The sequence below is a fragment of the Budorcas taxicolor genome, chromosome 17 (genome assembly GCF_023091745.1).
Source record: "Budorcas taxicolor isolate Tak-1 chromosome 17, Takin1.1, whole genome shotgun sequence".
NCBI lineage: Eukaryota > Metazoa > Chordata > Mammalia > Artiodactyla > Bovidae > Budorcas > Budorcas taxicolor.
The window spans coordinates 24,152,340-24,167,075 of NC_068926.1; positions in this window are offsets into that span (position 1 = coordinate 24,152,340).

Below are 14,736 nucleotides of genomic sequence, written 5' to 3' on the forward strand. Positions count from 1 at the left end.
AAATGACAGAATGATCTCTGTTTCTCTCCAAGGCAAACCATTCAGTATCACAGGAATCCAAGTCTATGCCCCAACCAGTAATGCTGAAGAAGCTGAAGTTGAACGGTTCTATGAGGACCTACAAGACCTTTAAGAACTAACACCCAAAAAAGATGTCCTTTTCATTATAGGGGACTGGAATGCAAAGTAGGAACTCAAGAAACACCTGGAGTAACAGGCTAATTTGGCCTTGGAATGCGGAATGAAGCAGGGCAAAGACTAATAGAGTTTTGCCAAGAAAATGCACTGGTCATAGCAAACACCCTCTTTCAACAACACAAGAGAAGACTCTACACATGGACATCACCAGATGGTCAACACTGAAATCAGATTGATTATATTCTTTGCAGCCAAAGATGGAGAAGCTCTATACAGTCAACAAAAACAAGACCAGGAGCTGGCTGTGGCTCAGATCATGAAATCCTTATTGCCAAATTCAGACTTAAATTGAAGAAAGTAGGGAAAACCACTAGACCATTCAGGTATGACCTAAATCACATCCCTTATTATTATACAGTGGAAGTGAGAAATAGATTTAAGGGCCTAGATCTGATAGATAGCGGGCCTGATGAACTATGGAATGAGGTTCTGGACATTGTACAGGAGACACGGATCAAGAATATCCCCATGGAAAAGAAATGCAAAAAAGCAAAATGGCTGTCAGGGGAGGCCATAAAAATAGCTGTGAAAAGAAAAGAGGTGAAAAGCAAAGGAGAAAAGGAAAGATATAAGCATCTGAATGCACAGTTCCAAAGAATACCAAGAAGAAATAAGAAAGCCTTCTTCAGCAATCAATGCAAAGAAATAGAGGAAAACAATAGAATGGGAAAGACTAGAGATCTCTTCAAGAAAATGAGATACCAAGGGAACATTTTATGAAAAGATGGGCTCAATAAAGGACAGAAATGGTATGGACCTAACAGAAGCAGAAGATATTAAGAAGAGGTGGCAAGAATGCAAGGAAGAACTGTACAAAAAAAGATCTTCACGACCCAGATAATCACGATGGTGTGATCACTCACCTAGAGCCAGACATCCTGGAATGTGAAGTCAAGTGGGCCTTAGAAAGCATCAGTACGAACAAAGCTAGTGGAGGTGATGGAATTCCAGTGGAGCTATTTCAAATCCTGAAAGATGATGTTGTCAAAGTGCTGCACTCAATATGCCAGCAAGTTTGGAAAACTCAGCAGTGACCACAGGACTGGAAAAGGTCAGTTTTCATTTCAATCCCAAAGAAAGGCAATGCCAAAGAATACTCAAACTACCACACAATTGCACTCATCTCACATGCTAGTAAAGTAATGCCCCAAATTTTCCAAGCCAGGGTTCAGCAATATGGGAACTGTGAACCTCCTGATGTTCAAGCTGGTTTTAGAAAAGGCAGAGGAACCAGAGATCAAAATGCCAACATATGCTGGATCGTGGAAAAAGCAAGAGTTCCAGAAAAACATCTATTTCTGCTTCACTGACTATGGCAAAGCCTTTGACTTTGTGGATCACAATAAACTGTGGAAAATTCTGAGAGAGATGGGAATACCAGACTGTGTGACCTGCCTCTTGAGAAATCTGTATGCAGGTCAGGAAGCAACAGTTAGAACTGGACATGGAACAACAGACTGGTTCCAAATAGGAAAAGGCTTACGTCAAGGCTGTATATTGTCACCCTGCTTATTTAACTTCTCTGCAGAGTACATCATAAGAATAGCTGGACTGGAAGAAACACAAGCTGGAATCGAGATTGCTGGGAGAAATATCAATAACCTCAGATATGCAGATGACACCACCCTTATGGCAGAAAGTGAAGAGGAACTAAAAAGCCTCTTGATCAAAGTGAAAGAGGAGTGTGAAAACGTTGGCTTAAAGCTCAACACTCAGAAAAGAAAGATCACAGCATCTGGTCCCATTACTTCATGGGAAATAGTTGAGGAAAGAGTAGAAACAGTGTCAGACTTTATTTTTCCGGGCTCCAAAGTCACTGCAGATGGTGACTGCAACCATGAAATTAAAAGACGCTTACTCCTTGGAAGGAAAGTTATGACCAACCTAGTTAGCATATTCAAAAGCAGAGCCACGAACTATAGAAATGATCCCTGAAAGTATAGTTCTCCTACACTGTTGGTGGGAATGCAAACTAGTACAGCCACTATGGAGAACAGTGTGGAGATTCCTTAAAAAATTGCAAATAGAACTCCCTTATGACCCAGCAATCACACTGCTGGGCATACACACCGAGGAAACCAGAATTGAAAGAGACACATGTACCCCAATGTTCATCGCAGCACTGTTTATAATAGCCAGGACATGGAAACAACCTAGATGTCCATCAGCAGATGAATGGATAAGAAAGCTGTGGTGCATATACACAATGGAGTATTACTCAGACGTTAAAAAGAATTCATTTGAATCAGTTCTGATGAGATGGATGAAACTGGAGCTGATTATACAGAGTGAAGTAAGCCAGAAAGAAAAACACCAATACAGTATACTAACACATATATATGGAATTTAGAAAGATGGCAATGACGACCCTGTATGCAAGACAGGAAAAAAGACACAGCTGTCTATAACGGACTTTTGGACTCAGAGGGAGAGGGAGAGGGTGGGATGATATGGGAGAATGGCATTCTATCATGTATACTGTCATGTAAGATTTGAATTGCTAGTCTATGTCTGACGCAGGATACAGCATGCTTGGGGCTGGTGCATGGGGATGACCCACAGAGATGTTATGGGGAGGGAGGTGGGAGGGGGGGTTCATGTTTGGGAACACATGTAAGAATTAAAGATTTTAAAATTAAAAAAATAAAAAACATTACACAAAAAAAAAAAAAAAAAAAAGCAGAGCCATTACTTTGCCAACTAAGGTCCATCTAGTCAAGGCTACGGTTTTTCCAGTAGTTATGTATGGATGTGAGAGTTGGACTGTGAAGAAGGCTGAACGCTGAAGAATTGATGCTTTTGAACTGTGGTGTTGGAGAAGACTCTTAAGGGTCCCTTGAACTGCAAGGAGATCCAACCAGTCCATTCTGAAGGAGATCAGCCCTGGGATTTCCTTGGAAGGAATGATGCTAAAGCTGAAACTCCAGTACTTTGGCCACCTCATGTGAACAGTTGACTCATTGGAAAAGATTCTGCTGCTGGGAGGGATTGGGCACAGTAGGAGAAGGGGACGACAGAGGATGAGATGGCTGGATGGCATCACTGACTCAATGGACCTGAGTCTGAGTGAACTCCGGGAGTTGGTGATGGTCAAGGAGGCCTGGCGTGCTGTGATTCATGGGGTCACAATGATTCGAACATGACTGAGCGACTGAACTGAACTGAAATGCTACACATGTATACCAAATTCACATACAAAAGTAGTTTTTCATTGTACACTTTCACCTATGATATAGAAGGGCTTCAGTTCTATATCTTTGTCAAATTTTCAGTCTCTGATTTCTAGTTGTTTTAGAAATGACTGGCACTTTCTCATTAACTACCAACTTTGAACACCATTTTATATCTTTATTGGACATTTCTAAGTATGCTTTTCTGAAGCGGCTACTCTTTTTTGCACCTTATTTGTATTTGTATTATTCATTTGTAGTTTTATAAATATTGGTAGTGAGGCCTTTTCAGACATAAGTAACAGGGGTACTTTTTCCTACCCTGTGCTGTGTGTTTTCATTTTCTTATCAGTGTATTTTTTTACAGAGTTTCAAATTTTAAGTCCAATTCATCATTTTATTGATAAAAATTCTTATATCCAGAAACCATTATTAATTACATACAATATGCATGACTATTAAAAACTATAATATAGTCCCTAATTATGATTTTGGATTAGTCTATTTTTTCCTTTATCTCTTTTCCCTGATTGCTTCCTATATTTTGAAGATCTGTTACTAAGTCCATAGGTACTTCTGATAGTAATGCCTTCCTGATGGCTTCACTCTTTCATAATGGAATGCTCTTTTATGTCTCTGTGATATTCTTTGCATTGAGATCTATTTTTGAAATATATATTAATAAAGCTTTTCCAGTTTTCTTGTGCTTACTAATTTTGGAAAAAAAAATTTTTTTTCCTAATTATTAACTCTTTGAGTTAGCCTTCTGAGACTCAAGAGAGGCCTTAAAGCAAAAGTCTTACTTAAAAGGACAGGGACAGAAGGGCTTGTATATGGTTTAATGATTACTTTCCTACCACATAAATACTGAGACTTAACATTATTCAGGCAAAAAGTATACATCCTTTACTAAACTTCTTGGATATTTTTATCAATATAATTTTTTGTTTAAAAAATATTCTATACTTTTTGAAGAAGGTGAGTAATGAGAAGTGTAATGTTCCTCTATAAATATAGGTAATTATTGTCCCTAAGGATTAATGAGAATTCTACTTGAAAATATTTTTCTTATAATCATGAAAAGAAATATTTAAATATCTAAAACTATTATATATATAAATGTGTGTGTACATATATATATATATAGTCAACACAATAGTACCTATTCTTGGTTCAGTTCATATTTTTTTCTTTTTCTGAACATTAAAAAAGGCCACAATAAAAAAATTTATTTATTTATTTTGTACTTTATAAGACTAAATTTTCTTTAATCTTGAGGAATAAAAATTGGATATAACAAATTTCATTACATACTTTTACTTTAATATATTCAGGGCAGAAGGATTTAATAAGGCACACTATTTTCTCCCACAAGTGCACTCTTGCAGTATATCAAGCTTTTAATTGTTAAGGGAGGCTAAATAAGGGATAGGCTAACAGTTTTAAATGGATATAAAATGCTGTGTAGATATCAACTTTAAAAATGAATCTTTGATGTGTGTCTTTTCATTTTTGCAATTAATTTTAGCTTTTGAAGTTATTTGGCATTTAATTTAAGTCTAGAGAGTATAAAATTATGCATTAACTTGAAAATAGACCCATATTTAGCACAAACAAGGTCGGAAGATCAACAGGATTAGAGACAAATGTTAATTTCAAATGTATAAACTCAACTTTATTGGGGCTTTTAAACAAACTAGCACATTTGCTCCTAATCAAAGGCTTTAATTTAATCATCAGAGACTGTAAGATGCTTTTCAATTCTGCCTCTCATATGGAACAGACTAGTATTTATTGTCACATGTTAGAACAAAAATTCACAGATGAATCTAAAATAGAAAATCAGAGACCCTAGGAGTTTTGTTAGAAAATTTACTTCTTTGAAATGAATGGCATTAGGAGCTAAGTCAAAAAAACTCAAAAAAACAAAGTAATCCCTTTGAATCTACTGTTTTTCTGCAGTAAGATGGAAGCAGGATTCTACTGTGAAAGATCCTTTATGTTCCCATAGAGGTAATATTACGTCCTGAATGCATATTCAGAGCTGAAACTGTACCCTGTAACTTACAAGGCCCATATGTAGAAACAAAATCATGCACCAAGAATACCAAGTTTGTTTTGCTGAGTTCCAGGGAGGCAGCAGATATGGAAACAACTTGTTGACAGCCCCTTCCACTGAGCATCATGCAGGCTCACTGAGGGACGAGGGTGACTGACAGTGAACTTTAGAGGTCACAAGCCAAACTTCCACTGCATGATACATACTGAAGTGTGTATGTAACATTTGCACACGTGACCCATGAAGAGGTACGAAGAGTAGTTATACCTGGGAGAGAACTCTTGGCACTTACAGATCACTAATCATCTCTGAGCCCCAGCCTCCTCTTACTCTCCTACTACCATAAATATCTCAGTCAACCACTGCTGTGGTGACAGATACAAGCACTGCCTTTGGTCTCCTTGCTTGATTGCTTTTCAATAAATAAAACCTTTTCTCATTTTGCAAAAGACCATTGCCTTGATATTTCATCTTTCTATTGTGCTGCTGGCAATGAGCTCACTTTTCCATTGAAAAAGTGAGCTACAGATTGGGACAGAATGAGGCAGAACTGGAAACCCCAGTCCTAGGTGAGTTTTCTTTGGTGATATTTCCTGCTATATTCTCACATCAACTCTCATAAACTCTGACACTGTAAAAAGACATATCTTTGTCATCAATCCATTTGATCAGCTTCACTACTGAAATTAATTATGAGACTTTTAACTAATTATCAGACAACTAATCAAATTTGAAAATGCTAGAACTAGTTTTACTCTCATCATATTGATTAGGTAAATCCTGATATTCTATACATATATGTCAAAACACTGGAGAGTAAAACCATAGTAAAAAACTATTTTACCTGTATTATCTTATTTAATCATCTAAATACCCACATAAAATGTGTATTGTATTTTTGTTATAAGGAAGACTATTTGTTCAAGGTTAGCTTCAAAGGGATGACAACTGATGTTCTTAATTGTGGATGCACTGAATTCCTGCAATTGCAAATATTAATGCTTGTATGTATACTTACTGGTTTCTTCATATTCTGGCATTATTTGTACCTAACTTGCTTTCCTATAAACTTCAGAATTAGTCAAAATATTTTCTGAAACTGAATCAAGTAGTGTTCTCAAGTGGGCCAATACTTTATCACAAGAATCCATTTCAAAATTCTCTTTAAGGAATAAAGATTAATAACACTGCCAAAAAATAATAATGTTTTGCATGAAGTATGCTATCTAATGGATTTCAATAGGCCCGGTATCTTGATTGATAAAGAGATATTTCAGAAAGGCATTACAAAAGAAAACCTCCAGAAACATGCTTCACTTAACAACTACATTTTCAATTTCCTTTTTAAGTATTTACATTTATGAATCTTGTAGAAAACAATAACCCTGCTCACTTTCACAGTGAGCTCTTACATTCATTAGTTACAATTGGTGAACAGTGTTTTATGGTTTCATCAGCCACTTGCATTTCCTGAGTAAATGCAAAACTATGCATATGTGCAAACAGATAAAGAAAATATAAATGGCAACAGAAGAGGTCATATATTAAATGATACTCATGGGTAAATAAAACAAGGAATGTTCAAGGCTGCCCAGGGCATTTAGTTCAATATGTTAGTAAATAGTAATCCTATGATTACATTTCTGTACTTAAATAACATACATGAATTCAGGAAAATAAGATGATGCTTTGATGTTTTTTTATTTTAACTGTGAGCATAAGTTATATTTTGGGGGAACTTTTCTTGTTTTTGATACCAAAAATGTTTATCTCCTTAATCTTAAAATCAGATTTTTTAAGAATTTTTTCCTACTTGATGTTTATGAAGTTATTTCTCTTATTGATTAAATTTTTCTATGGTAAGATTGTCTTCTTCAAGAAACAATATTCTTTTGCACAAGGAATCTTTTTATTGTTAAATTCATTCTAACACACAAATACTAATATTTTTCAATGTTTTCCAGGGAAAAAATATGTATTATATAAAATATGTACTATATTAAGTGGAGGCTACTATAACTATATGAATTGACAAAAATTTAGCTCTATAGTTGAATTTTTAAAGCTAAAACATTTATTGAAAACATATCATTATCTCTAAAATATAAGAAATGAGGTCTATAAATGACAAATATGAAAAATTCATTATAAGTAATATTTGAGTGTATTACTCTAAAGATGAAATAATCTACCTATATAATTTTGTGTTATATAATTTTATGTGTTATGTGATAAATATATTTTCCAATGTGTATGAGTAAATATGTGTAATATTTTCACACTCTGTTTTCCTAAGGTTAAATTATGAAAAGGCCTGAAAATATGCTCATTAGTTAAAATATTAAGTATCTAAGGGGAAGGATGAATTGGGAGATTGGGACTGAGATATATACACTATAAGAACCTACTGTATAACACAGGAAACTCTACTCTGTGCTCTGTATTGAAAGATATGGAAAAGAATCTAAAAAAGAATGAAATATATATATACATGTATATATATATATATATATATATATATATATATATATATATATAACTGATCCACTTTGCTGTACAGTTGAAATTAACACAATCTTGTGTTACAGGGAAGAACCAATTATGACTCCGTGTTGGATCTTTCTATTACTTCAACCTTTGCTTCCTGTTGCTTTTGCTCACTAAAAGGACACTGTTTATACATAATGGCCTGCCCTGGGGAACGCTGCCCTCCTCTGTCTGAATGTTAAACCAAAGCACCTTTCTTCAGTACCCTGTCCACCTTTGAGTGGCTACAGGAAGAAAGAAATTAACACAGTTCCCTGCCCAAGGCTTGCCATTCTAGGGAATATTTGTAAGATTATCGGCCTTTTTACTTATTTCCTCAACTCACCAACTCCTGTTCTATAAAAGAATCTGATATCCAATCCCTGATAAGATGGCTACTTTGAGATGTTGGTCTGCCATTTTTTGGTCACCCAGCTAGTTGTAATCCTTGCCTCAATTCCTCATTTCCTATTCACTGGCCTGTCATGCAGCAAGCAGGGTGAGTTTCAACCTGGTTAATATTGTAAATCAACTATACTGCAATAAAAATTAATTTCAAAAAGTACATTGCCCCCCCCCAAATAGAAAGAAATGTATCAGCTACAACAATCTAAATTTATATAGTAAAAATACAGCTTCTATTATTCTATTATGCAAAAACAGCTAGATAGATCTTCATGAAATTTAGATGGCATATTTGGGGCAACCTGACTTTAACTGTAGGCTGCATGGTGTAAATTTTTTGTTTACTTTTTTATTTTACAGAAGGTCTTCATTGGTTATCTATTTTGAATATAGCAGTGTGAACATGTCAATATTTGTATTATTATTACTATTTGAAAGATCTCCATGGGGGCAAATGCTGTGCTAATATTGACCTCAATTTCTCATTGGTAGTATACTGAGTAGCTGCTTGATAAATAATTTATTGAATAATCATTAATATTTTGTCTGTCAAAAATAAAATAAAATATTTATTACTCTAGTACTACATTCACTTGAAAAATAAATTTTTATGTAAAAATTTTTATTGGAGTAAAATTTTTACTCCAATATACTCCATACTCCAATATACCCCAAATCCCTACTTAAATTCATTCTTCATTTGAAGCAGACTTCCACTACTAAAATAATGTTTAGTATCTATCACAGTATGTAACTGCACTAAAATGAGCCAAACAGTTGTATTTCAATTTTTATATTTACAACTTCAGTACAACTTGGAATTGCTGAAGGAAAGGCCACCAAGAACATATCTATGGTCAAAACAAGGTAAGGTATATTGAACTTGCAACTGTCAGGGTGAATGCACATCAAAGGAAAAACATGGTATCTTAGTGAGAAAGAGCTCAGAGGTGACTATGATAGAATTTGAGCCTGTGGTGGATAATTCTAAGGAGGGCATAAGGAATATAGTCCTATTTTGGACTGGATGCTACCAGTAACTCAGAACAATTTGGTAACTGGGACTCGTGGTATTTTGGGATAGGAGAGAATCAAAGCTGGGGACAGGTTTGTCACTGGTAAAAATAGTTATAGGTCAGGATGGAAGAAGATAATTATTGTTGTGGTTGAAGAGTGTCCCTGTTTCTGTTTCGATTCACCACAGTTGTAGAGTAGCTTGCCTGATCATTTTTTTTTTTTTAATCATCTGAAGATTGTTTAAGTTCAACTGGAAACATCAAAGCCTTAGTTGACAACTATCAAGGCCATTTCTTCACATAATCTTATGGTAGAATTATTAAGTACAAGAAAAATATTCTGTACCTTTTTTGAGATTGATTACAGGCATGTTATAAATTATTCTAAACAGTAATAGAAAACAGTAAAACTAATGAAATTTTTCATGGCTTCTGGAAGTACAAACAGTCCTCATTTTATGTGGTAATATAAGACTGTAAAAATATCCATACAAGCTGGCACTGTACAAAGTAATCTTAATTATAAATGGGGAAAATAAAATTGTTCTGTTATCTTTAAAAAAATGTTGTCAAAATAGTAAAAACTCTTTTAATGTTGGTTATAAATGTATAATTTAAAAAGACAAATTGTGAAACTAATATTTATATAGTGAACTATAATTTGAAATATCAGAAACATGACAAATTATTTTATTTTCTTGCAAAAAGTTATAGAGTAGTAGTTTGAACAATGCTTTTGTCCTTTTTTCTCATCTTATGACCTAATAGGAATCTTTTCTATTTTTTGGTTAAGTGTCATACTCCTTTCTAAGACTCTATCAGTTCAAATATTTTACCCTTTTTGTTTCCAGTGTTGTGAAGTATCTCCAAGAATGTTTTGCCAGTGACATTTCCTTTCTAACATATTCATTCTTTTCATCACAACCACTTTCCTCATTTGTGTCAATAAGGTTGCCCTTGCTAAAATCCTGAGGCTGTGTGTCTAGAGGCTCTCCAGCTGCAGCAGTATCACATTCTCACAGTTGGAAATTTCTTCTATAAGTCAGTCAAATTTCAATTCAAATTTCACTTCCAGTGTTATCATCTTTGTTTCTTCACTTCATTTTTATCTTTAGTGACCAATTATCACTCTAGATTTTTCAGATCTATAATATATGTGTTAAGCTTGACGGCATCACTGACTTGATGGACGTGAGTCTGAGTGAACTCCAGGAGTTGGTGATGGACAGGGAGGCCTGGAGTACTGCGATTCATGGGGTCGCAAAGAGTCAGACACGACTGAGTGACTGAACTGAACTGAATCATTCAGAGATAAAATGGGAACATAACTGCATACTTGCCTACCTATGTATGAACCAAGAGCTGCACAGTGACCAATCATCAACAGAATTTCCAAGAAGGGTTGTGGCTGATCTCTGATCATAATGTATACATATTAGTTGCATAGTAATTTGTGGACTGAAGTGTTTGTAGCAACATTGGATTCTTTGCAATTACTCTTAGTTAATATAGTTTGATGGAGAAGGCAATGGCACCCCTCTCCAGTACTCTTGCCTGGAAAATCCTATGAATGAAGGAGACTGGTAGGCTGCAGTCCATGGGGTTGCTAAGAGTCGGATATAACTGAGCAACTTCCCTTTCACTTTTCACTTTCATGCGTTGGAGAAGGAAATGGCAACCCACTCCAGTGTTCTTGCCTGGAGAATCCCAGAGACAGGGGAGCCTGGTGGGCTGCCATCTATGGGGTCGCACAGAGTCAGACATGACTGAAGTGACTTAGCAGTAACAGTAGCAGTAGCAATATAGTTTGATAACTCAAATTTTAATCATGTAGTTGAGAAGCTGTATTTTTTTTAAACTAAGCCATGGTAACTTAAATGCATGCATAGCAGAACGATGCAAAAAGAGAACTATCTGTGTTAGTATACTGTATTGGTGTTTTTCTTTCTGGCTTACTTCACTCTGTATAATCGGCTCCAGTTTCATCCATCTCATCAGAACTGATTCAAATGAATTCTTTTTAACGGCTGAGTAATACTCCATTGTGTATATGTACCACAGCTTTCTTATCCATTCATCTGCTGATGGACATCTAGGTTGTTTCCATGTCCTGGCTATTATAAACAGTGCTGCGATGAACATTGGGGTACATGTGTCTCTTTCAATTCTGGTTTCCTCGGTGTGTATGCCCAGCAGTGTGATTGCTGGGTCATAAGGGAGTTCTATTTGCAATTTTTTAAGGAATCTCCACACTGTTCTCCATAGTGGCTGTACTAGTTTGCATTCCCACCAACAGTGTAGGAGGGTTCCCTTTTCTCCACACCCTCTCCAGCATTTATTGCTTGCAGATTTTTGGATCGCAGCCATTCTGAAACACCAATACAGTATACTAACACATATATATGGAATTTAGAAAGATGGCAATGACGACCCTGTATGCAAGACAGGAAAAAAGACGCAGCTGTGTATAACGGACTTTTGGACTCAGAGGGAGAGGGAGAGGGTGGGATGATATGGGAGAATGGCATTCTATCATGTATACTATCATGTAAGAATTGAATCGCTAGTCTATGTCTGACACAGGATACAGCATGCTTGGGGCTGGTGCATGGGGATGACCCACAGAGATGTTATGGGGAGGGAGGTGGGAGGGGGGGTTCATGTTTGGGAACACATGTAAGAATTAAAGATTTTAAAATTAAAAAAATAAAAAACTATAAAAAAAAAAAAAGAGAGAGAGAGAACTATCTGTATTTAGACATTTCTAATGATCTACCATTGGAAAAGACCCTGATGCTGGGAGGGATTGGGGACAGGAGGAGAAGGGGATGATAGAGGATGAGATGGCTGGATGGCATCACCAATTCAATGGACATGAGTTTGAGTAAACTTCAGGAGTTGGTGATGGATAGGGAGGCCTGGCCTGCTGTGATTCATGGGGTTGAAAGAAGTTGGACAGAACTGAGCGACTGAACTGAACTGAACTGAATGAGGTAACATTCAGTACATTTTCAATAATTCTATAAAATGTCACCCATGCTCCATGATTTTATATAGTATCATAACTATGGTTATTTTATTGAGAAGAAAGCTCATTAAGAGTTTAATATCTTCCTGTGCATTATGAATGAAAGAATGCATTTGCTAGAGATTATAAAAACAAATAAAATAAGCATTAAAAACTATATTACCCTACATAATAAGAAGAAAGAGTGGTTCTGTGGTTGACTAGTTGAATGACTTGATGTCAGTATAATGAAGTCAAATTTCTTCTGCATTTTCCACTTTATCAATATAGGTGCCATTTTTCTCCTTAGGTTAGTACATCTTGTATTAGTTCTCCAGGGCTGCTGTAACTTCAATGCAATTCTGTTAATTCCATCCAGTACTAGAAAAGACCAAGATTTCTTATGTGTCTCTCATCAAAGGAAGATTTCCCAGAAACCCACCAGAGGAACTTTGCCTTAACTCATTAGCTAGATGCTTTATATACTTTTGTCTATATTTATCACTGATAAGGGAAATGAAACTTGATGACTGGGTTTTTCTCTAATCTCCTTTAAAACTCATAGCCATGCATGCTGAGGAGCCTGGATACAAGAATACAATTAGGATTTCACTGGGAATGAGCAAAAAGATGGGAATAGAGGGTTTCTAGACAGCCAAGAATACCTGCTCTGATTACTTTCCATCTCTTCATATTCACTTAGCCTTAACAGATTGCTTGATAAAGAATCTGCCTGCAATGCAGGAGACCCGTTTGCATTCCTGGGTCAGGAAGATATGCTGGAGAAGGGAAAGGCTACCCACTCCAATATTCTTAGGCTTCCCTTTAGCTCAGCTGGTAAAGAATCCACCTGCAGTAGCGAAGACCTGAGTTTGATCCCTGGGTTGGGAAGATTCCCTGGTGAAATGAAAGGCTACACACTCAAGTTTTTGGCCTGGAGAATTCATGGGCTGTATGGTCCATGTGGTTGCAAAGAGTCGGACATAGATTTGCAGTAGTGTAGTCTGGTCTGAAGAACATATATTTTGGATTTAAATTTGCATCTTTTATTTACCAATTGTGGAAGCTAAGCTCTCTGAACTCACATTCATTGTTGAAACAACTCTATGTTACTTCATATAATTCTCATGAAAATTAAAACCCAAGAAATCAAAAGTTTCTGGAACATTAAACATATTTAATAAATTATAATTAATAACAAGGCTTCCACTATATCAGATATTAATACCTAGAGTCACCATCACATTCTTTTTCTTTTTAACATTGTTAAAACATTGTTAACATTGTTTTCTATTTTGAGAATGCTTTAACAAGAGACATTTTAAAAAATTCTTCCATTTTTATTTAATGTAAACCTTGATTACCCTGTCTATATTATTTATACCATCTTAACAATCTTCTTCACTCACTCCTGTGATAATAAGGTTGATCAGACTTCTTCAACTTCAGGTCCCACTAGCCTTATTGTAAGATAATAGAATATATATATATGTATATATATATAAATATTTATATATTCTGGTCTCTACCCCCAGTTCCTGGCACAGAGCTCCTAAAACTCTAGTAATCTCTAGTAATTTTCTAAGTGATAATATTGAACCATAAAAGAAAATTTTGAATTGTGTATATGTTTAAGACCTTTCTCACACTATTTTCAATATAGGATAATATTCAGCTACTTCATGGTGATATAAGTTTTTGATGTCAATTCCCATTGGCAAATTAAGAGCAATGTTTTAATAAATTCATATCTAATATATGATAAAGATAGAAATTTATTAAATATTTATATAATACATGTATAAACAAAGGAGGATGCAAAGAAAACTTTTAGTTAGAATGCTTGGGGTTCTAGAAACACACCAATGATGAAAGGAAATTGAGAAGTGAATATAATGATTTTTTAAAATAAAAATAAATATGAATGCATTGAGTTATATGAGGGATAAAAATTAATAATTTAGTTTTTGTAATTAATGTATTAAATTATAATTTATACACAACAAACTAAATATTATGTTTAAAAAATAGAAATATGTCTTGCAATATTTGATCTTTTACCTCATTTCTGACACAGAGCTCCTACAACCCTTATAAATTCCTATGAGTACTAGCAGCATCTTCTGTTTTAATAAGACATTTTAAGTGGGCTCCTGGATGGAGACTGGTCACCAGAAAGACCAAATCATGATTAGAAGGTTGGAATGTTCAGCCCCAACCCCTGTTCTGTAGAGAGGGAAGAGAGGCTAAAAATGAAGTAAATAGTTGAAAATGTCTACATGAGGACTCTTTTATAAAATCCAAACAGTAGAGGATCTGGAGAATTTCTTGGATGGAGAACACATCCACACCAGG